Consider the following 21,567-nt stretch of genomic DNA (forward strand, 5'->3'; position numbering starts at 1 on the left):
GAGAGTCCAGTTTTTTGTTTGTTTGCCAGAGTGACTGGAAGTCATGAGTTTCACCAAGAGAGAAGGGAAGGTAGTGGGAAGAAAGAGTTTGGGTGGGAAGATAAAGAGCTAGTTTGGCACGTGTTGATGGAAATCCCCATTAGAAACCCAATTAGGGCTGGGCGTGGTGGCTCACGCCTGTAATCCTAGCACTCTGGGAGGCCAAGATGGGCGGATTGCTCGAGGTCAGGAGTTCAAAACCAGCCTGAGCAAGAGCGAGACCCTACCTCTAACTATAAAAATAGAAAGAAATTAATTGGCCAACTAATATATCTAGAAAAAATTAGCTGGGCATGGTGGCGCATGCCTGTAGTCCCAGCTACTCGGGAGGCTGAGGCAGAAGAATTGCTTGAGCCCAGGAATCTGAGGTTGCTGTGAGCTAGGCTGACACCAGGGCACTCTAGCCCGGACAACAGAGTGAGACTCTGTCTCAAAAAAAAATCCACAAAAAACCCAGGAGTTCGAAACCCAATTAGGTGTCTGAGTCTGGATTCAGGGCACTGATCTGAGCTCGAGCTGTAAATGTGTGAATCATCAGTGTGTAGGTGGAATTTAAAACCATAAGAGAGGGTATAAGCATTGAGGATGTAAGTGTGGATAGATAATAGAAGAGGCCCAAGAATCTTTGGCATTAAGACATTGGAGAGAGGAGCCCAGGAAGGAAAGGGTGGTCACAGGGGAGGAAAACCAGGAAAAGGGAGCATTCTGGGAGCCTGGTGAAACGAGTGTTTGAAAGAGGAGCAAGTGGCCAACTGCATCAAAAATCAAGTAAGCAGAGGTCTGAGAATTGACTTAATAAGAGGTCATCAATGATGTTGACAAGAGCAGCTTTAGGAAACGCTATAGACAAAAGCTTATTAGAGGCTGGGCGCGGTGGCTCACGCCTGTAATCCTACCACTCTGGGAGGCCGAGGCGGGCAGATTGCTAGAGGTCAGGAGTTCGAGACCAGCCTGAGCAAGAGCGAGACCTCATCTCTACTATAAAAATAGAAAGAAATTAATTGGCCAACTAATATATATAGAAAAAATTAGCCGGCATGGTGGCGTATGCCTGTAGTCCCAGCTACTAGGGAGGCTGAGGCAGCAGGATAGCCTGAGCCCAGGAGTTTGAGGTTGCTGTGAGCTAGGCTGACGCCTCGGCACTCACTCTAGCCTGGGCAAAGCAAGACTCTGTCTCAAAAAACAAAGCAAGACTCTGTCTCAAAAAAAAAAAAAAAAAAAAAAAAAAAAGCTTATTAGAGCATGTTCCAGAGAGAAAGAGCAGCAGAGAGGATTGGAGTTGGTTGGGTAGACAGTTCTTTCAAGGAATTTTTCTGTAAAAAGGTGCAGTAAGGTGGATGCTAGCTGGAGGGAGAGTTGGGGTCATGAGAGTTTTTTTAAAAAAGATGCAATAAATAACAGCTGATTATTTCTGTATATTTGTGAGATTGACCCACAGAGCGGAAATCATTGATGAGGCAAGAGAAAAGAAATGTTTCAAGAACAGAATCCTTGAGGAGTTGGGAGAGGAAGGGATCTACTCCCCAAGCAGAGGTTGGCCCTGGGTAGGAACAGGACTTCCATGGCCGTGGCCCCACTGGGAAGCTCTTCTTCCTAAGGCCTTGGCACAGTTTCCTGGCTCACTTTACTCGGCCCCAGTGTCTGTTCTTTTCTGGGGTCTTTTCTGACCACCCTTCTAGAGTGGTGTCCCCCATCCACCGTCCTCTGTTGCTTTCGCCTGTAGCCCTTCTCGTAATTATCCATAACAAGTGTGTTTATTTTCTGTCTTCCTTGCTACAATGTAAGTTCCACGTGAGAAGGTACTTAGCCTTATTCACTACGGCATCCCTAGCACTTAGAATAGTGCCCGGCACACACTTGCTGCCCCCAAATATTTGGGAATGAAGGACTAAATGAATCTTTTCCCCAAGCCCCATGCAACAGGCTCACCTCTCATTCCATTCTCATTTCTATCCCATTCATCTGTAACTCACATCTCTTCCCACTCTCCTTCTCCATTTGTCCAAGCAAACGTTCAGTGTCATCTCCGGTGTCAGCCCCATCGTCAGCTAGACGGTCCTCTCCCCACCCTGGCCTCACCCCATGTGCGTCCATCTTCGTCTCATTGTTTCTTATCTCATCCATTCCCCTTAGTTTCTCTTCTAACTCCAGTCTCGTCCCTGTCCCCACCCACATCCACTCTCCTCGTCCCCACTGCATTTCGATCCCACCATTGTGGCTAGCCCCCTTCCTGCTTCCATGGCCCGTGTCCTCCCTGCTCCGCCTCTCTCCATCCATTCCCTCGTCACCAACGCACAGTCTCCACCTCCACTGCCATGCTCCCTGCTTTCCCTCTGCCCCACCACTCAAGCTGCCTCACCTGCCCACCTCCCACCCAGCCTCCTGAGCTGCCCCGTCACCCTGGAGAAGAAACACAGCTTTGCACTGTGATTGGGTAGAAGCTACCAGAATCCTGGTTGATTAAAGCAGCTGTGGGAAGAAGGACAGAGGGAACTGCTTCCTCTCACTTACTGACTTAAGTAAATATTAACAAGCATATTTTATGAGCCAGCACTATTTCCTGCAACAGACATAATAAATGACTTTCTGAAATGCACTAAAATGTGTCTTACAAATATTGGCATTATCACAAGCCTTGGGACTGGGGGTTCCGAGCCCAAGAGATGAAAATATTTGCTATGGTAAAAACAATCTGACTTCTGAGAGGGCCTGTTTCTTCTTAATTTATAATATCAGGAAACCCTGGGAGAGCGTCTGTAAGTTATGATAAACAGAACAATTCCAATGAAAGCTCACTTGAGATCCTAATCTCTGCCCCAGACTGACCAGTCAGCTAAGAAGGCTTTTTGGTTTGCCTGCCAGGTGATAACTACTCTGTATCCTTTTTTATCTTACCGTCAAAAAAAGAAATTATCAGCCAGCACTTGAATAAACAAAGTGCTTCCAGGTTCTTGAGACTTTTGTCCTCTCTTATTTATTTATTTATTTATTTATTGTAATTGACACATAATGTACATATTTATGGGGTACAATGTGATTTTTTTTTTTTTTTTTGAGACAGAGTCTTGCTTTGTCACCCAGGCTAGAGTGAGTGCCATCACATCAGCCTAGCTCACAGCAACCTCAAACTCCTGGGCTCAAGCAATCCTGCTGCCTCAGCCTCCCGAGTAGCTGGGACTACAGGCATGCACCACCATGCCCGGCTAATTTTTTCTATATATATATTAGTTGGCCAATTAATTTCTTTCTATTTTTATAGTAGAGATGGGGTCTCGCTCTTGCTCAGGCTGGTTTCAAACTCCTGACCTTGAGCAATCCGCCTGCCTTGGCCTCCCAGAGTGCTAGGATAACAGGCGTGAACCACCGCACCCGGCCTACGATGTGATGTTATAATACATGTAGGCCTTACGCAATGACTGAATCAGAGTAATTAGCATATTCATCACATCACACAGTTATCATTTCTTTGTGGTGAGAACATTCACAATTTTGGCCTCTTTACAAGCTTTTTCCTCTATACCAAGTTGTGACCCTTCTAGTCACGGCTGGATAAGAATATGTATAGAAATACACACATATACATATATGTACATACATATGTTTATATACTAGTTAGTGTGGCATATAAACAAAACTATTGTTCCCAATATAATTATGATTCCTTATGTCATTTTATTCCTAGTTCTCTTAGTAAGATACCAACACAAGATCATAGATCTCAATTCTCAATCTGGTGCTTGATACTTTTTCTCTGGAATTTTCTGGAATGCATAGTAGTGTTCTTTACCAAGGAGGGCACAAGCCCCTTTTTTCTTGGCTAGAATAAAATCAAGATGAGTGTGGTTTTGTAAATTTGCTACCATCACTGTTGTATATAAATTTGACTTAATAAGAATATTTGTTTGAATCAAAATCCAATAAATGTTTCTAGAACAGGGATATATTGTCATTAAGACCAAGCAAATAGAGTCCTTGGGCCAAGTTGCTTTCTCTTTTGGACAACATTTGGATATGCATTGCCAATTTGACACTCACCTCTGAGAATCCTATTTTGTTCAAGGTCCATATTAACCAAAGTCTTTCAGATTTACAGATATTTTCCAATTTTCTATAAATTATGAAACAAATTTATTTTTGTGACTCATGTGTATGGTAGAATAACATGGGAAGAGCAAACAACAACTTATTTGCTCATTCTTTTGTTGATGGGCATCTGGGTTACTTCCAGTTTTGACCACGACAAATAAGTTGGTGTGAACATTTTCGTTCATGTGATCTCATTCTGTGGATTTGTGCACACATTCCTAAAAGGTATGAACTTAGGAGTAGAGTTGCCAGATTACAGGATATGTCCATCTTCAACTTTCCCAGATACCACCAATTTTTTGTCCTAAAGTGGTTATACCAATTCAATATCCCATTAGTGTGTGTGTGAATATCTTTTACTGTGACAACAAACCTCATGTACTTTCTCAGATTCCTTCAACCGCCTTCTTTTCTTTCTCTCTTTCTCTTTCTAAGCACCTGGTCACTTGTCCACTTTCAGGTTTGGAAGAAATCCACACCATGGAGAGCTGCCAGAGGGCCAGGGGAAGCACGGAAACGTGGAAGCTGGAAGTGCAGGGGAATCACTGCATGTGATGTACACCTTGACTAATGGAAACAGGAGAAGAGAAAGAGCCAGAAAGATACATTTCCCCTCCTTTCTCTATTCTGAAGTGTGGTTCCCCCTTGCAACCCTTCCCACATGAAACATGACCATGTTTAATGAACAACCTGCTGTGTCTCTTGGAAGCTTGTTGCACAGCAACAACCAGGACAGTGACATATCACATTGTGTTATATTTTTCCCTGCCTCACTTCTTTTTCTCCCTCACCCTCCTGCCCTGAACTGGCACATCCCATATCAAGCCTTAACACGATAATCCTTGTCTCAGGCTCTGCTTTCAAGAGGATCGAGGCAAAGAAAATTCCTGTTACTCCACTTCTTCACAGCCTCTTGAGATGTCAGGCTTTAAAGTTTTTGCCACTTTGTTGGGTGTATTTCATTTTTAAAATTTCTTTTTATTTTTAATTATTATGGGTACATAATAGTTGTATATGTTTATAGGTTACCTGTGATGTTTTGATACAGGCACACAATGTGGATTAATCAAATCAGGATAATTGAGGTATCCATCACCTCAAGCATTTATTATTTCTTTGTGTTAGGAACATTACAACTGTACTCTTTTAGTTATTTCATAGTATAACTACAACTTATTGTAGACGATAGTCACTTTGTTGTGCTATCAAATATTATTCATTCTATCGATCTAACTATATTTTTATACCTGTTAATTATCTCCACTTTGTCCCCCATACTTGCTGACCTTCCCAACCTCTGGTAACCATCATTTTACTCTGTCTCCATGAGATCAATTATTTTAATATTTAGCTCCCACATGTGAAGGAGAATTATGAGATATTTGTCTTCTGTGCTTGGCTTATTTAACTTAACATAATGTTTTCCAGTTCCATTCATGTTGTTGCAAATGACAAGATTTCATTCTTTTTTGTGTATATGTACCACATTTCTTTATTCATTCATCTGTTGATGGACACAGGTTAATTCCAAATCTCGGCTATTGTGAATAGTGCTGCAACAAACATGAGAATGCAGATATCTTTTCAATATACTGATTTCCTTTCTTTTGGATATTTTCCTAGCAGTAGAATTGCTGGGTCATTTGGTAGTTTTAGTTTTTTGAGGAACCTCCACACTGTTCTCCACAGTGATTGCACTAATTTACATTCCTACAAACAGTGTATGAGGGTTGCCCTTTCTCCACATCCTTGCCAGGATTCATTATTGCTTGTGTTTTTAATAAAAGCCATTTTAGCTGGAATGAGATGATATCTCATTGTAGTTTTTTTTCATTGTAGTTTTTTTTTTTTTTTGGGAACAGAGTCTCACTTTGTTGCCCAGGCTAGAGTGAGTGCTGTGGCGTCAGCCTAGCTCACAGCAACCTCAATCTCCTGGGCTCAAGCAATCCTGCTGCCTCAGCCTCCTAAGTAGCTGTGACTACAGGCATGCGCCACCATGCCCGGCTAATTTTTTCTATATATATATAAGTTGGCCAATTAATTTATTTCTATTTATAGTAGAGACAGGATCTCGCTCTTGCTCAGGCTGGTTTCAAATTCCTGACCTCAAGCAATCTGCCTGCCTCGGCCTCCCAGGGTGCTAGGATTACAGGTGTGAGCCAGCCCAGCCCTGTAGTTTTGATTTGCATTTCTCTGATGACTAATGATGTTGAGCACATTTTTTCACATACATGTTGGCCATTTGTATGTCTTCTTCTTCTTCTTGTTTTTTTTTTTTTGAGACGGAACAGAATAGAGAATCCAGAAATAAATCCAAACATCTATAGTGAACTTACTTTCAACAAACATGCCAAGAACATACAGTGAGGAAAGGACAGTCTCTTCAACAAATGGTGTTGGGAAAACTGGATGTCCATATGCAGAAGAATGAAACTAGACCCTTAATCTCTTGCCATACATAAAAATTAAATAAAAATGGATTAAAGACTTAAATCTAAGACCTAAAACTATGAAATTACTAAAAGAAAACATGGGGGAAATGCTCCAGGACATTGGTCTGGGCAATAATTTCTTGAGTAATACACCAAAAGCACAGGCAACAAAAGCAAAATTGGACAAATGGGACATCAAACTAAAAAGTTTCTGCATAGCAAACAATCAGCAAAGTGAAGAGTCAACCCCCGGAATGGGAGAAAATATTTTCAAACTACCCATCTGACAAAGGATTGATAACTAGAATATATAAGGAGCTCAAACAACTCAATAGAAAAAAAAATCAAGTAATCCATTTAAAAGTGGGCAAAAGATCTGAATAGACATTTCTCAAAAGAAGACATACAGGCTGGGCACGGTGCCTCACGACTGTAATCCTAGCATTCTGGAAGGCCAAAGCGGGAGGATTGCTTGAGCTCAGGAGTTGGAGACCAGCCTGAGGAAGAACGAGACCCCCGTCTCTACTAAAAATAGAAAAATCTAGCCGGGTATGGTGGCATACACCTGTAGTCCCAGCTACTTGGGAGGCTGAAACCAAATTTCTGCAGTATCAGTTGTAATATCTCCTTTTTTACCTCTGATTTTATTTATTTGGGTCTTTTTTTTTCTTAGTCCAGCTAAAAGTATGTCAATTTTATTTATCTTTTCAAAAAACCAACTTTTCATTTCATTGCTCTTTTGTATTTTTTTAGTTTCAGTTTCATTTATTTCTGCTCTGATCTTTATTATTTATTTTCTTCTAATTTGGGTTTGATTTGCTTTGTTGTTCTAGTTCTTTAAGACACATTGTTAAGTTGTTTATTTGAAACTTTTGTATTTTTTTTGATGTAGGCACTTATTGCTACAAATTATACTCTTAGTACTGTTTTTGCTATATCCCACAGGTATTTTATTTTATTTTATTTTTTGAGACAGAGTCTCACTCTGTTGCCTGGGCTAGAGCAATCCTCCCGCCTCGGCCTCTCAAAGTGCTAGGATTACATGTGTGAGCCACGGTGCCCGGCCACCACAGGTTTTGATATGTTGTGTTTTCATTTCCATTTGTTTAGGAACATTTTTAAATTTCCTTCTTAATCTCTTCATTGACCCTCTGGTCATTCAGGAGCATATTGTTTAATTTCCATGTATTTGTATATTTTCCAATGTTCCTCTTGTTATTGATTTCTAGTTTTATTCCCTTGTGGTCAGAGAAAATACTTGATATAATTTCAAGTTTTTAAAAAATGTTAAAACTTGTTTTGTGGCCTAACATATGGTCTATCCTTGAGAATGATACATGAGCCAAGGAGAGGAATGTATATTCTGCAGCTGTTGGATGAAATGTTCTATAAATATCTATTAGGTCCATTTCGCCTATAGTGCAGCCTAAGTCCAATGTTTCTTTGTTGATTTTCTGTCTAGATAATCTGCACAATGCTGAAAGTGGTGTGTTGAGAGCTCCAACAATTATTGTACTGGGCTCTATCTTTCTCTTCAGCTTTGATAATATTTGCTTTGCATATCTGGGTGTTCCATTTTTTCACTGTAGCTTTAATTTGCATTTTCCTAATTACCGATGAGGTTGGCCAACTTTCATAGTTTATTGCCTATTGGATTTCCTCATTTGTGAGATTTTCCTATTGGATTTTCTTGTTCTTTTTTATATTGACTTGTAAGATGTTCCAGTTAACTATTGCTACATAACAAATCGTTTCAAACCTTAGTGGCATAGAACAACAATTTTACTAGGCCCATAGATTCTGTGGTTCATGAACTTAGGCAGGACACAGTAGGTATGGCTTGTGTCTGTATCTGGGACTTCAGCGGGTGAGTCTCAACATCTGGGGTGACTCAGTGGTTGAGGGGTAAAGTTATCTGGTTGTATTTTGTTACATGTCTGGTGGTGGATGCGCCTATTGTCTGGGATCTCACTTGGGCAGTTGGCTGGAATACCTTCATAGGACTTCTCCATGTGATCTGTGCTTCTTTAAGAACTAGCTTCAGGCCGCTTGTGGTGGCTCACGCCTATAATACTAGCACTTTGGGAGGAGGAGGTGGGCGGATCCCTCAAGGTCAAAAGGTTGAAACCAGCCAGAGCAAGAGTGAGACCCTGTCTCTACTATAAATAGAAAGTAATTAATTGGCCAACTAAAAATATATAGAAAAAATTAGCCAGGCATGGTGGCGCGTGCTTGTAGTCCCAGCTACTCGGGAGGCTGAGGCAGGAGGATTGCTTGAGCCCAGGAGTGTGAGGTTGCTGTGAGCTAGGCTGATGGCACGGCACTCACTCTAGCCTGGGCAACAGAGTGAGACTCTGTCTTTAAAAAAAAAAAAAAAAAAAAGAACTAGCCTCAGTGTAGTCAGAATTCTTACATGTCAGCTCAAGGCTTCAAAAGGTGAGTGAGCCACATAAACCAGGCAGCTGTATTGCTTTGGGCGTCATGCAGTGTTACTTCTGTTGCATTCTGTTGGTTACAAGTGAATCTCTAAAGGGGACCAGACATAACCCTTACCTCTCAATGGGAGGAATGTCAGGGTCACATCATACAGGAGCACCTGAAATGGGAGGCATTGCTGCTGCTGCTGTGTTTGGAAAATACACCTGCCACATCCTGCTCTTCGTATTATCTGGATACTAGTCCTTTATTGCTTATATATGCTACAAATATCTTCTCCCACTCTTAGGATTCATTTTTCACTGCCTTAATGTGACTTTTGTTAAACAGGAGTTTATTTTCATTTAGTGAAATGATCAATCAGTTCCTTATGGTTGGTGCTGTAGATGTCTTAATAACACCAAGACCATGAAGCTATTCTTTTATAATGTCTTCTAAAAGCTTTATGGTTTTGCTTTTCGCATTTAGGTATTTATGCAGTTATTATGCAATTTATTGCTGCTCAACTCCAAATCCTACCTTCTCTGTCCTTATTATGCAATTTATTGCTGTTCACTCCAAATCCTACCTTCTCTGTCCTAGAGCTTGACCTTATAAACATTTCTCCTTTGTCAACAGACGCAAGGTTAGATCTTGCCAGAAGAGGTTGCTGGAGGGACATTGCAAAAGGAAGGGACTTCTCTTCCTGGTTCCTTCTTGTTCCACTGATGTGGATGCCAGCAGGTGGCTTCCCAGTGAGTTTTTCTGGCACCCCAACAGGTGGTTTCCAGACAAGTCTAGCTGGCACCTCACCGGACAGTTTCCTGCCTGCCAGCGCTGGTCTGTGTCACCTTCTCTCCCACCCAGTGGAGCACAGCTGCACCCTCTGCACTGAGGTCTGAATCTCAGCCGTGGGCTGGGCAGCTCTCTTCCAAGTTTGTTCCTTTCCTGGGTACTCTGCCTTAGCTGTAGAGGTAGTCGTTGCTCCCTACATCTTACTATTTTCACTCAAATCCACAACAGAGACAATGTTTCCTTGTTATTGCCTCACTTTCTTTAGGTCCAAGACATGCCTCCTACTTCCCATAACGTCTTGGGCTCTACGTTTCTAGTACTGGCATTTCCCCCACAGTAGCCTCACGTCCACGTGGGCATATAACTGATTTCAGCTCTTTGTGTCTGTTTTAGGCTCTTAGAGATTTTCCCAAGCTTCTTGTGGTCCCAACAAAGCATATGAACATCTATTTGTTAAAATGTATCCAGTTTCAATATATTTTTAAGAAGGAGGGCTTTTCAAAATATCTAATGAGCCGTACGGCTAGTGGCAGAAGTCTTTTTGTTGTAATATCTTCTAGAGTGTTATTATATGTGACATTACCAACTTGTTCTAAAATGTTAGATAATTTTTCTTAATGGACCTGGCAACACCATATATTGGGAAAGTTAATGTACAAAGCCTTTCCGTTTCAGTGATTTCTCTGAGATTCCATAATTTTGCTTGGGGGAAAGACTAGAAGCGGTGCATAACCAGAATAATATCCCCATAATCACATGAGCCGGATCAATTCCTTGGGAATCAAAAGTAAGCTCATGTACCACAGATGAAATAAGTCCCAATAAATGATCACCAACAGTCTAATTGGGTAATTGAGCAACTGAAGAGCGGAAGATTAAGATACAGTGATGTATTGAACTCAGAGAAATACAGAGATTAATACGACATTCATTATAATTACATTGGCTATTGGCCACAGGAACTAATCCATTTTGAACGAAACATTAAAACCCCTTAATGGTGGTGGCTATTTGTGGAAAGAGTGTGAAAGCGTTGGAAATTACACAGTGGACAGCGTGCATTTGGAGGGTTTTATTGGTCCTATACCAGCAGTGTCAGAAACAACTTTTCTGTGTCCCCAGGCTTCAAAAGTCTCCCCAGAGGAGAGACATTGTTATCCTGGGTGCCCCATGAGAACTGATCCAATGCTTCAAGATACAAAGTATCTTTATGAACAGAAGGGAGAGTTTGAGGAAAGCGTTATATTTTTATCTCTGGATTTTTGACACACAAAAGCCATATAGTAATCAAACAAAAGCCTATCAATCATTTCAGAACTTTTTTTCCTCAATCTTTTGGATGACAGTTCTTTTCTCTCTGGAGTGGAAGATCCTTGCAAAATCCTCTTTTTTTAAGAGACAGGGAGGGTCTTGTTATGTTGCCCAGGCTGGTCTTGAGCTCCTGGCCTCAAGCAATCCTCCCTCCTCAGCCTCTGCAGTAGCTGGGATTACAGACTTGAGCCACCATGCCTGGCTCTGGAGTGGAAGATCCTTATCACTTTGGCGTGGCATGTTTTCTGTCCCTTAGAAATGAGACCCCAAACCAAACCGGTGCATTCAGAGGGGATGGTGTGACCAGCACTATGACAACTGCCCTTTGTCACTGCTTGGTCTCACTGTTTGGTCTCCTTTTCACAGAGCGGAGGTCACCAGCACAGTGACTGTGTCTTTAAGGCAGGAATTGGGTAAGTCCTCTTTCTTTTCTTTTTTATCCAGTCAGGAAAAATTGCTAATTTGCTTAAGTTTTTTCCTTGGAGAAGCAAGGATAGTGACAGAATTATTCTCCTTAAAGTTGTAACCTCTTACATTGATAGGGAAAAGCCCCAGCCCGGGGACCCTGAGGCAAAATCCACTGCTGACTGGATACCCGTGAAGCTTAAGGCTAATCCTATTAATCCCACTGTTAATTGGATAATTCAGTGGTGCATGCTCATAGTTGATTGGTTGTGTGTGACCCAAGAAATGTATAAGACTGGAGAGAAATAAGGAAGAGGTGCTCAGAATTTGGTGGCATGCCCCTCTGAGCCCGCCGGTGAAATAAAAGCTGATTCTCCGCTAACTCTCTGTGTGCCACGCGGTTCTTCCCCTGGTCAATTGCTGTAACACTTGCCGGAACAACACTGCTCACAAACTGGCCCACTTCCAGCCTCCTTGGTTAGGACAAGTGTCAGTTGGCATCCAGAGAGCAAATAATAAGCCAATATAAAATATCCATCAAATTATTCTTTAAAAAACATTTTTTTTTTCCTGTAGAGACAGGGTCTTGCTATGTTGCTCAGGCTGGCCTTGAACTCCTGGCCTTAAGCAATCCTCCTGCCTCAGCCTCCCAAAGTGCTGGGATTATAGGAGTGAGCCACCATGACGAGCCTCCACCCAGTTATTCTTAAAGCTAAAAGTCCATACAATAGGTATAAGAAGCTGCCATGGCCCTGGGGCAGACCTCTCTTCAAGTTGGGCAGCCTGGACCAGGATATGTGGGTGGTGAGTACAAGCTGAGATGGTCCTCCCCAGGGAAGCTCAAGTGGTGCTTCTTTCCTCTGATTCAGCAGTCCCCAACCTTTCTAGCACCAGGGACTGGTTTCATGGAAGGTAATTTTTCCATGGATGGGGTTGGGGGATGGTTTCAGGATGAGTCAAGTGTATTACACTTATTGTGCAGTCAAACCTCTCTGCTAATGACAGTCTGTATTTGCAGCCGCTCCCCAGCGCTAGCATCACCGCCTCAGCTCCACGTCAGATCATCAGGCATTTTCATAAGGAGAGCACAACTTAGATCCCTCACATGCGCAGTTTAAGTAGGGTTCTCATTCTGATGAGAATCTAATGCCACAGCAGATATGACAGGAGGTGGAGCTCAGGCAGCGATGCCAGCCATGGGGAATAGGTGTAAATACAGAAGAAGCTTTGCTTGCTCCCCTGCCTGCTCCCCTCCCGCTGTGCAGCCCAGTTTCTATCAGGCCACAGACCAGTACTGTTAGGCTCTGATTGATCTTCATGTATATTCAATCTCCAGTTTGTAGATTATAGCTCAGTTTCACCAGGGTGACTATTTAGGCTTCTTGTCCCTGTGCATGGAAACTTTTTTCTGGTTTTGAGACAGTCTCACTCCGTTGCCCTGATTAGAGTACTATGACATCACGGCACACCACGACACCCAGCTAATTACAACTTTTGACACATTTCAGTAATGCTTTGTAATAATCTAGCGAAATGCTATTTTATGTATAAATGTTTTCCAAGTGGGTGGTCGCTGCAAGTGTAGAACGAAGTTTCATGAGCCCATCCTGTCCTGTCAGCTACAGATCTCATGATCTTGAGAACTACAGGCAAGACATCTGGCCATTTTGGTCCATATATTTTAGCCAATTTATCTTTTTATTTATTTATTTATTTTCAAATAGCAAGTGTGTTTTTATTCAATATTTTGAAAATACAGACCTTGTGGCAACTTATAAATTTCTACTATAATAATAAATTGATACTTTGAACCAAGAAAACAATATAACCAAAAATTCATTTCCAAAAATAAGCAGTACCCTTTGTTAGGGATGGTTTACATTTATGCATAATTTTGCTTTTAAAAAAGATGATTGTTACAATCAGGTTTATAACCACTTAGATATGTCTAAGTTCCGTCTGTTAAAAATGTTCTTTTAGAAAGTTCAATTTAATCATCTCATTCTTTTTTCTTCAGTGATTTTCTCCAAACATTGGCAGAAGTACCCTTTAATAGACAGAATGCAGAAAACTGGTTTTGACCACTCCCAGATCATACTGATATCTACAATATAGGCTTAGCAACAAGGGAGCCTAGCTCTAATTAGTGAAGTAGGCCCACTTTAGAAAGTAACAATGAGGTGGTAACTAACAACAGTGCTAGTCTTATCAAAAATTAATAATTTTAGGTATCTTTGTTCTGGGTTTCTGTGGTTTAGGTGCATCCAAAATTTCTTCATAGTCTGTACTCATTCCCTTTGCCCAGTGACTAACTGTGATCATTTGATTTGAATTCTGACTTTCAGGGCAATCTTTCTTAAAGTGTTTCACAGAGCCACAAAGTTTGCAACCACCACCAACAGCATAGACTCCTTTGGGATTATCAGGACAAGGTCTAGACAGGTGTCCCATTTCCCCACAAACAAAACATTTTGCAAAAGTAAATTCACCAACAGCTGGGTCTACTTTAGCCTTACACTTGGTTATTTCATGCTCTGTGGACCCACACCGGTAACATATTCCAGTGCCCATATCTTGATTTTCAAGGGCGGCTGGGCAATCTGCAATTCCATGACCAGGTTTTCTACAATGGAAACATACCATTGCATTTTTCTCTGCTGCTTGTCTTTTTAATCGTCTTCCTTCCTGTCGACTGTCTTTCTTTAAAGCAACTGCAATTTCTTCCCTTACTTCCTGATTGTCTGTTGCTGTAATGTCCCCATTGTGAACCATCTGTGAGTTCTGTCTTAGGTATTCCATGAATCCATTCACATCTTCATGGAAGGACTCTTTTTTCTTTTTGTTCTTTTTATGTTTTGCTGGGGGTGCATCATTTTTAAGGGATAGCCTATTGGTTTCAACTTGTTTGTGCTTTGGTAGGTTTTGGCTTGTTCCCTTGAAGGACTCCTTCTTCACATCCTCCCATGATGTGGCAGGCAAGGGTCTCTTGTTACGTGTGGTACTAACACGTGCCCACCTGGTCATAGTTTCATCAGAGGTACCTTAGCGACCGTGCATGAGTCCTCCAGAGCAGCTGAGTTAGCAAGCCAGAGAAGCACGCTCCCCTACGGCCACGTTGGTTTTCGGGACCGGAAGCCCATTTTATCTTTTTAAATTCTGCTTTGGCTTTCTACTATCCCAAACTAATTGTGGCACACTATTCCAGTGATAGGGTTAGTGTATCGGTAAGACTTTACACATTTCCTTACAATTTGATCTGAAAACTGAGGGCTGTGCTCACTCTTGAAGGCTAAAGTTGCCTCAACCTGGGAGTGAAGATCTGAAGAGGTTTCTGGTTGGTGCTGCTTGTGTAAGCTTTTGATCATTGCTGAGTTTCTCTTTGTTCTAAAAACATACGTGAATTACCAAGGCATAACCAAATGAATATTTCTTTGCCTGAGTAAAAACAATTTACATATTTATAAATATCCTTGTGGTAGAGGGTGAGCTACTACTATTTATGGGCAAGTTGGCATTATTGCTCATCCATTCAGTGAATTTTATTTATTTATTTAGTGAGACAGAATCTTGCTCTGTTACCTGGGCTAGGGTGCTATGGCGTCAGCTTAGCTCACACCTCAAACTCCCAGGCTCAAGTGATCCTCCTGCCTCAGCCTCCCGAATAGCTGGGACTACAGGTGTGCACCAGCACGCCTGCCTAATTTAATGTTTTCTATTTTTAGTACAGACAGGGCCTTACTCTTGCTCAGGTTGGTCTCAAACTCCTGAACTCAAGTGATCCGCCTGCATCGGCCACCCAGGGGTACTAGGATTACAGGAGTGAGCCACCGCCCCTGGCCTGGATGAATATTTAGTAAGCACCTGCTATATACAAAGCACTGCTCTAGGTGTTGGAGATAAAGTGACTAAAGAAGGTAAAAACTGCTTCCCTCCTGGAGCTCACATTCTAGTAGGAAAGACAGAAAACAAACAAGGTACAGAGGGGAATTATTATATATTATGTTGGTAGTATTTACTGCTAATGTGAAAAGTAAATTAAGGAATGTGGATAATAAGTTTGTATGTGGTAGGTGGGAAGAGGAGTAGGAGTTTAGCCAGGACAAGGCTTCCCTGGGAAGGGGCCCTTAAATAAAGCCAGAAGGAGGTAACAGCAAGCATGTGGCTACCTGAGGGAAAGAGGACTCCAAGATCACGAGTGATGAACTTTGTGCGCCCAGGTCCCCTGCAGAAAGAGAGAAATGGCCCGGCACATTCTGTTATTGGAGGTCTGGGACATAAGGAGGAGCCAGTACAAGTCGTGACGGAGACAGAGGATAGATAACCAGGACACTGTGCTGTTCTGGGAACCATGTGAGGCAGATGTGTCCAAGGAGGAGAGAGTGACCTCTGTCACGAGCTGCTGGTCGTGGAGCGAGACGAGAACCCAGAGAGGGCCAGCTCTGGAGGAGCGACAGGGTGAAATCCTCACCAAGGGGCGCCAGGGGTGACCAGATGGAGAGAGACTGGAGACGGTGAACCTGGACAACTGTGTTGAGGGGTTTGCTTTAAAGGGGAGCAGGGAAACAGTACAATAGCCGGAAGGGGAAAGAAGGAAAGCGTTTACCTTTTTGTTTTCTGGACTTTTTTGGGGGCAGATTGGAGGCCAATTCAGCATCTTTGAATGCGGATGGCGATTATCCGCTGGAGAGTATCTGGAACCACAGGAATAAGGTGGCGGCACAGACAGCCCCAGGGGAGAAGGCAGGTTTGATGGCGGGAGCTCTGGAAGTTCTCTCCCGGTGGCCTCTGTTAGTGAGATAAGAAGCACGGTCATTAGCAGAGAGTTAGGATGGACCGTGTATAAAGAGGAAGGAAAAGATGTGAAATAATTAACTCAGAGAGTAGGAGAGTTAATGGACTAGAAAAATGTAGAATAATTGCCAGGAAGTTAAGTGCCCACTTGAGGTAGGTGGTCATGAATGTAAAGTGGTCCATTCAACACGGCTGCTTTTCTTCAGCCATATTCTGTAGTGCCGATATAGACATGGAAGAATCGGATTTCACCAAGGTTTGGGTTTTGCCAAGCAAACGACACAAAGTGAGATACAGCCAGGGAGTGGAGGGTGTTTGCAATGGTTGGTTATGGCTGAGCATGAAATTTAAAGTAGGTAAGGAAGTGTATTAGTCAGTTCAAGCTGCCATGACAAGATACTACAGAGAGGGTGGCTTAAAGGAAAGGCATTTATTTTCTCACGGTTTTAGAAGCTGGAAGTCCAAGATCGAAGTACAAGCAGCGTTGGTTTCTGGTGAGGAGGCCTCTCTTCCTGGCTTGCAGGCATCTGCCTTCTTGGGGTGTTCTCACTGGCCTTTCCTCTGTGACTGCAGTGAGAGATCTCTGGTGCCTCTTCTTGTTCTTGTTTTTTTTTTTGCAACTGGGTCTTGCTGTCACCCAAGCTGGAGTGTAGTGGCGCAATCATAGTTCACTGCAACCTCGAACTCCTGGGCTTAGGCAATCCTTCTGCCTCAGTCTCCCAAGTAGCTGAGACTATAAGCATGTTCCACTGCACCCAACTAATTTTTTAAATTTTTGTAGAGACAGGGTCTCGCTGTGTTGCCCAGGTTGGTCTCAAACTCCTGGGCTCAAGCGATCCTCCCCCTCAGCCTCCTAAAGTGCTGGGATTATAGGTGTGAGCTGCTGTGCCCGGCCAAGGCCTCTCTTATAACTTCATTTAACCTTAATTGTCTCCTTACAGGCCCTATTTCCAAACACAGTCACATTGGGTTAGAGTTTCAACATATGAATTTTTTTTGGGGGGGAACACAATTCAGTCTCTAGCAATTAGGAAGGAAGTACTTGGGGGGTTTGGGTCAGCAAAAATGTGGTAAGATTAATAGATGTAGCTAATGATCATTGGGGTTGGAGCATAGGTGTGAGCTGGAAACAGCAGTGGTTGATTGGAGAATGGGTATGAAAGTGGGATCGCAGAGGGGCTACAACCATTTGTAAAGACAGAATCCAGAGTGTGACTGTGGGAATGAATGGCTGAGTTAGTGGATTAAAAGCCCCCTGGAGGAGCGGGTGTCAAGGAACTGAGAGGCCAGGGCACTAGAAGGAACATCTCTGTGCGTACTGAAATTACCAAGAACTATCACAGGAGCAGTGTTGCAGAGAGTGACAGTGAGCCAGGTGTTAAATCTCCAAGGAAGAAGGGAGAATAACCTAAGGGGTATAGATGAGGGTATTAAGGTGGGACTATACTGTATTGAGGAAAAATTGCAGCATAAACAAACAAGTCACAGAGGGAAATATTTGTAATACATATAACCAGCAAGAGTGTCACAGATTGTGTTCTCCAGAAGCAGATGCTGAGGTGGAGTCTGAGGTACAAGAAGTTGAGCAAGGATCAACGCTTGTGAAAGGAAGGCGGAGGAAGCAGGATTGGGCAGAGGAAGAACTTGAACTGAGATACAGCCCTGCAAAGCCTCCACTAACCCAGCAGGGAGCTCTGGAGCCAACACTGCACATCAAAGTGTTCTAAGTTAAGCCAAAATAGCTGGGCCTTTCTATCCTGCCACCCCGTAGGTCTCCAGATATGGACTGCTGGGAAGTGTCTGACCTTGGGTGAGGCAGCTCTCCGCAGATGAGGCAGAGCCTGAAATAGCAAACAGCTGGAGGCTGTCTGCCTAATGCACTCCTTGCAGCCAGGCAACAAGTTCTCCCCTGAAGGGGGATCTGGGTGGTGCATCTCTGTGTTTGCCACAAAGTGACAACTATTTTATTTAGCATATATTCAGAAGCCCTACTAAAATATGAACTTCTGATTTGCCAAGGCTAAGAGTGACTGCCTCGGCTGGGCGTGGTGGCTCTTGCCTGTAATCCTAGCACTCTAGGAGGCTGAGGCAGGAGGATTGCTCAAGGTCGGGAGTTTAAACCAGCCTGAGCAAGAGCAAGGCCCTATCTCTACTAAAGATAGAAAGAAATTAATTGACCAACTAAAAATATATAGAAAAATTTAGCCGGGCATGGTGGCGCATGCCTGTAGTCCCAGCTACTTGGAAGGCTGAGGCAGAAGGATTGCTTGAGCCCAGGAGTTTGAGGTTGCTGTGAGCTAGGCTGACGCCACGGCACTCTATCCTGGGCAACAGAATGAGACTGACTCCAAAAAAAAAAAAAAAAGACTGGCTGCCTGGATCTGAGTCTCTTCACATTCCAAGTAGCTATACAGCACTGGGACCAGGCTCAGAGGCTCATGCCTATAACCCCAGGGCTTTGGGAGGTCAAGGCGGGAGGAGCATTTAGGAGTTTGAGACCAGCCAGGATAAAATAGTATGACCCCAACTCTACAAGAAATTTTTTAAAAATTAGCTGGGCGTGGTGGCACACCTGTAGTCCCAGCTACTCAGGAGGCTGAGGCAAGAGGATTGCTTGAGCCCAGGAGTTTGAGGGTACAGTGGGCTATGATCATACCTGTGAATAGGCACTGCACTCCAGCTTGGGTGACAGAGGTCTTTTTTAAAAGACCCTGTCTCTTAAAAAAATTAATTAAAAGTAAATGGGGGGAGGGGGAGAAATGGGCATTTATTGAAACCTTAAAATCTGTACCCCCATAATATGCCAAAATAAAAAAAAATAAAAAAAAGTAAAAGAACAGGGATCATCAAATAATGTCCTAGGGGCTGGGCACCTGTTTTTGTAAATAAAGATTTATTGGAACACAGCCCACACCCATCTGTTTATGCATTGTCTTTGTGGCTGTTTTCACATCACAATAGCGGGGCTGAGTAGTTGTGACAGAGATCATGTGGCTTACAAGCCTAAAATATTCACTATCTGGCCCTTTAAGAAAAAGTTTCCTGATTCCTGATATAGAACAAGAAGAAAAAAATAAAAACAAAAACTACTTTCTCAGCATAACTAGATGACAGAAAATTCCCAGACTCTAAATTACCTGTAAGTAGAAAAATAAGCCCTGAATCCCAGGGAGACGTCTTGCACGATTCCACTGCAGAGCTCTGTGCAGAGCCAGGGCAATCCTGGAGAAACCCGAGTGTGAGAGGAGAGGGGGCAGCTGACAGGTCAAAGATTGATCTAAAATCACCGTGTTAAAGGGAAAGTCCGCTGTCTGTGGAAAATGCGGGAAAGGAATGCTGGGAGATCAGAGCATGGACCGCGGGAGGGACTTGAAAAAGCCCTGTAGGACTCAAGGAGGCATCTCGGGAAAGTGCCGCTTCTGGCGGGAGAGGAGGCAAAAAGGGAAAAGAGAGGTGCCCTTTGGAGATCAGGCGGTGGAGAGGAAAAGAATCAAAAGAGGAAAATGTAGGGCACGCAACACAAAACTGAACCAAAAACTTGCAGGATATACAATTCCCACCACACACACACACACACACACACACACACACACACACACACACACAGAGGGGACATCTATTAAAGCAGCACTTCTCAGATTTTTGGTCTCAGGACTTTGTTACACTCTTAAAGTTTGAGTCCCCTAAAGAGCTTTTGAATTTCTGGGTTACATCTAGCAACATTTCCTGTATTCAATATTACAACTGAGAATTTTTTTTATTATTTTAGAAATTAATTAAAAAATAATAGCCCGGGCGCAGTGGCTCATGCCTATAATCCTAGCACTCTGGGAGGCCGAGGCGGGAGGATCGCTCAAGGTCAGGAGTTCGAAACCAGCCTAAGCAAGAGCGAGACCCCCATCTCTACTAAAAAAAAAAATAGAAAGAAATTAAATGGCCAACTAAAAATATATAGAAAAAAATTAGCCGGGCATGGTGGCGCATGTCTGTAGTCCCAGCTACTCGGGAGGCTGAGGCAGGAGACTCTGTCTCAAAATAAATAAATAAATAAATAAATAAATAACTGATTTCATGCCAACATAACTAATTTTTAAAAATAAAGAATAATTATATTTTCCAAAACAAAAAAAATTCACGAGAAGAGTGGCATTATTTTACATTTTTACAAATCTCTTTAATGTCTGGCTAAAGAAAAGACAGCTGGACGTTCACATCTGTATATGAGAATCTGTATATTCAACCTGTCACAGTATCACTCCATGCAGCTTCTAGAAAACTCCTTGTACGAGAATGAAGGTGGAAAAGATAAGTAATGTTCTAGTATTACTATTAAAATAGTTTTGACTCTGCAGCTACCTGAAAGGTCTTGGGACATCAGAGCATCCCTGAACCACACTTTGAGATCTGTTGCATGAAACAATTGTACCTCGTTACACTGACAGAAGGAAGTGCCGTTGAATCAAGAATCTTGGAAACCATCCTCATTCCAAAAAAATGAATAGCCAAAAACAGATCAAATTGATACCAAGTTTCTGTAATAAAATAGAAAACGAGAATCCAAATAGCTCAAGTGACAAACATTTCTACATTCGCCCCCAGAGAAAGACGACCGTGAAGCAGAAGAAAACTGCAATGTAACACGCTAAGCCGAATTGTCTTCAAGTAAACATTGGAGGATACGAACAATCACCTTGAAACAGAAATTCAAAAATTAAAACCAGAAACGGACATCCCCCTCCTCCAAAGGAATAAATGACGAGTTCATTGAACTCAGGAAAAAAGAAGAAAAGGCAAAATCATTTCAGAAATGAAGACTAAATTATAAGGTATCCCAGGAGAATAAACTCAAATGGAAATGTAATAAATTGTATAACCAGCTCTACAAACAAATTTCAATGACTCCTATGTGTTTTTTATAATCTTCTTCCTCTTTTTTTTATTCTAGTATATTTTGGGGGTACAAGTGTTAAGGTTATATATCTTGCCCATGCCCCCTAATCTTCTTCCTCTCATGGTTTAGATTCTCAGGCCAGCAAAGCGTGATTACCAGGAACCCTGAGACTCTTAACTGCTTGCCCTGTCTGTGTTGTTTCTCAGAAATGGTGGAATTTCTGAAAGATGAGGAGCTGGGATTCTGAAGCCCCCCAGGCAACCTTCCTTTTTTTTTTTTTTTTTTTTTTTTGTTTGTTTTTTTGAGACAGAGTCTCACTTTGTTGCCCTGGCTAGAGTGAGTGCTGTGGCGTCAGCCTGGCTCACAGCAACCTCAAACTCCTGGGCTCAAGCAATCCTCCTG

The 21,567-nt window shown here is 42.6% G+C and overlaps 1 pseudogene across 2 annotated transcripts; it reads right to left on the reverse strand.

Moving 5' to 3' along the window:
* Positions 1 to 4,190: 4,190 nt before the first annotated feature.
* On the reverse strand, positions 4,191 to 16,872 carry LOC105877614 (zinc finger CCHC domain-containing protein 9 pseudogene; annotated as a pseudogene). Of its 2 annotated transcripts, none has more exons than XR_012914892.1 (3): positions 16,717 to 16,872; positions 16,087 to 16,268; positions 4,191 to 4,692 (listed from the first exon to the last, which is right to left on the reverse strand). The product of XR_012914892.1 is annotated as a zinc finger CCHC domain-containing protein 9 pseudogene, transcript variant X2 (transcript). The 2 variants fall into 2 exon arrangements; XR_012914889.1 differs by lacking the exon at positions 4,191 to 4,692 and adding an exon at positions 11,084 to 16,008.
* Positions 16,873 to 21,567: the final 4,695 nt, after the last annotated feature.

This window comes from Microcebus murinus, chromosome 2, assembly GCF_040939455.1.
Source record: "Microcebus murinus isolate Inina chromosome 2, M.murinus_Inina_mat1.0, whole genome shotgun sequence".
Classification (NCBI taxonomy): Eukaryota; Metazoa; Chordata; class Mammalia; order Primates; family Cheirogaleidae; genus Microcebus; species Microcebus murinus.